Below are 2,789 nucleotides of genomic sequence, written 5' to 3'. Positions count from 1 at the left end.
ACCTTAAAGAGGATTTTTATATTCTCTTCTGGCAGTTTCAACGTTTTAGGAGGGGTTTTTCATATTTTTTCCTTTTAATGTAAACATTTTTCTCATAAAATATATCCTGACTACAGGTTCCTCTCCCTCTTCTCCTCCAAGTTCTTTCCTACCTCCCTTCCCATCCTGATATGCCTTCTTTCTGTCTCTCATGAGAAAAGTAATGGGCTTCTATGTGATAAAAATAAAATAAAATAAATACATCAAAATATGACCAGCCAAACAAGCAAAAGGAAATGAGCCTGCTCAGGAAAAGATACAAAGTGCTAAAATTGGAATGATACAGAGAAGATAAGCATGCCCCCCCTTGCACAAGGATGGTATACAAATTCAAAAAGCATTCAGTATTATTGCCACCAAAGGGCATGTCTAGGTCCATGCTGTTACATAGACAGGGTCTGTTTAATGTCCATTTTTTTAACCACCAAATACCACAAAGATGTCCATGATCAGGCAATGTAGCCTGAAACCATGCCAATGTCAATAATCCAGGTAGCTTACTAGGGTCTTGTCTGGGTCCATGGTCCTACTGTGGATGAGAGATGTGGTGATGGTTTGTTGTGTTCCAGAAACCATGAGAAAGCACATGATCTAATTTCTTGTTGGTTATTATAGTCTCAGGTGAGAAGTCTGGTATAATTCTGATAGGTCTTCCTTTGTATGTTACTTTACCTTTTTTCTTTACTGCCTTTAATATTCTTTCTTCATTTTGTGCATTTGGTGTTTTGATTATTATGTGACAGGATGAATTTCTTCTCTGTTTCAGTCTATTTGTAGTTCTGTAGATTTCTTGTATATTCATGGGCATCTCTTTTTTTTTAGGTTAGGGAAGTTTTCTTCTATCATTTTCTTGAAGATATTTACTAGGCCTTTCAGTTGTAAATTTTCATTCTCTTCTATACCTATAATCCTTAAGTTTGGTCTTCTCATTATGTCCTGGATTTTCTGGATGTTTTGTGTTAGGACTTTTTGCTTTTTGCTTTTTGCATTTTCTTTGACTGTTGTGTTAATATTTTCTATGTTATCTTCTACACCTGAGATTCTCTCTTCTATCTCTTATATTCTGTTGGTGATGCTTACATCTATGACTTCTGAACTCTTTCCTAGGGTTTCTATCTTCTGGGTTGTCTCCCTTTGTGAGATCTTTCTTGTTTCCATTTCCATTTTTAGATACTGGATGGTCTTGTTCAATTCCTTCTCCTGTTTGTTTGTGTTTTCCTGTAATTCTTTAAGGGATGTGTAATTCTTTAAGGGTGTTATGTTTTCTCTTTAGGGGCTTCCATGTGCTTACCTGTGTACTCTTGTATTTTTTTTAAGGGAGCTGTTTATGTCTTTCTTAAAGTCCTCTATCATCATCATGAGAAGTGATTTTAGAACTGAATCTTGCTTTTCCAGTATGGTGGTGTATCGAGGACTTGCTATGGTGGGAGAACTGGATTCTGATGATGCCAAGTAACCCTGGTTTCTGTTGCATATGTTCTTATACTTGCCTTTCCCCATCTGGTTCTCTCTAGTGCTATCTGCCCTTGCTGTCTCTGACTGGAGCCTATCCCTCCTGCGATCCTGGTTGTGTCAGAATTCCTCAGACTCCAGTTGTTTCTGTGATCGGATGATTCTGGGATCCTGTGATCCTAAGATCCTGGGTATGTCAGAGCTCCTGGGAGTCAAGCTACCTCTGAGATCCTGAAATCCTGGTGTGACCAAGCTCCTGAGATCCTGAGATCCTGGGTGTATTAGAACACCTAAAAGTCGATCTTCCTCTGGGTGTTGTGGGACTGGGTATGGAGGACCTGGAGCCCAAGGTCTGCTCAGGGCACTGGCTCAGACAGGAAGGATGCCACTGTCCCGGCAGTGGTTCCTTCTTCCCTGGATCCTGCTGGTACCAGTTACTCCAGGTGTTGGGGGCAGGTGTTGTGGCCTCCTCTCCTATAATCCTAGGCATGTTAGAGCACCAGGGAGTTGTGCTTCCTCTAGCTGATGTGGGACTGGGTGTGGAGCTAGTGTCCAAGGTCTGCTCAGAGCACTGGCTCAGACCGGAAGTAAACCCACCACTGGCCTGGTGTGATTTCCTGTGTCCTTGGATCCTGCTGGTCCCCAATAAGAACTCTTAAAAATTGTGATAAGGATGCTAAAAGTAACTCTCCACAATTGGTAGCTTCTGGAGGGGATGTGGATGGAACAGGACTCAATTTCTTTAGGGGTCTGGCCACTGGAAGGTGACAGCATGCTCCAGTGAGTGCAAAGACAGCACAAATTGGACTTGTTTTATTTGTTTTAATTTTTTTTTCTTTGTAGAGGAGTCATGAGAAAAGGGGAGTGGACAAAGGACTACAAGATGATTGTGGTGGAGGTGTATGAGGTAAAATTCCCAAAGAATCAATAAAAATATTATTTTGGAAAAGCATAAAATAAAAGTTATAAGAAACTGATAAGGATACAGAGACTCACTTGTTCTCACACTTGGGATACCCATAAAAACACTTAACTGGAAGTTATAATATAGACCCAAACCCTTAACCTCAAACCAGGCTGCCTTGTCCAGCTTTAATAGGAGGGGAGGGGCCTAGTCTTACTGTAACTTGATACATGTTCTTTTGATACCCATGGAAGGCCTATCCTTTTCTAAATAAAAACAAACAGGGATTTGAGAGGGGATTTGGGGAGGTAGAAGAAGAGACTAGAGGAAGAGGAGGGAGGGGAAACTAATTGGAATGCAAAATAAATTAATAATAATAATTAAATAAATGTGT

The 2,789-nt window shown here is 40.4% G+C and overlaps 1 non-coding gene across 1 annotated transcript; it reads left to right on the top strand.

Annotated features, from left to right (window-relative positions):
• Positions 1 to 282: 282 nt before the first annotated feature.
• LOC127666448 (U6 spliceosomal RNA) lies at positions 283 to 391 on the top strand. Its single transcript, XR_007973641.1, has one exon. It is a non-coding gene; the product is annotated as a U6 spliceosomal RNA (small nuclear RNA).
• The last annotated feature ends 2,398 nt before the right edge of the window (positions 392 to 2,789 follow it).

This window comes from Apodemus sylvaticus, chromosome 15 (genome assembly GCF_947179515.1).
Source record: "Apodemus sylvaticus chromosome 15, mApoSyl1.1, whole genome shotgun sequence".
NCBI classification, from domain to species: domain Eukaryota; kingdom Metazoa; phylum Chordata; class Mammalia; order Rodentia; family Muridae; genus Apodemus; species Apodemus sylvaticus.
Note: the sequence above shows the minus strand (reverse complement) of the source record. Positions and strands in the feature narration are given on the sequence as shown.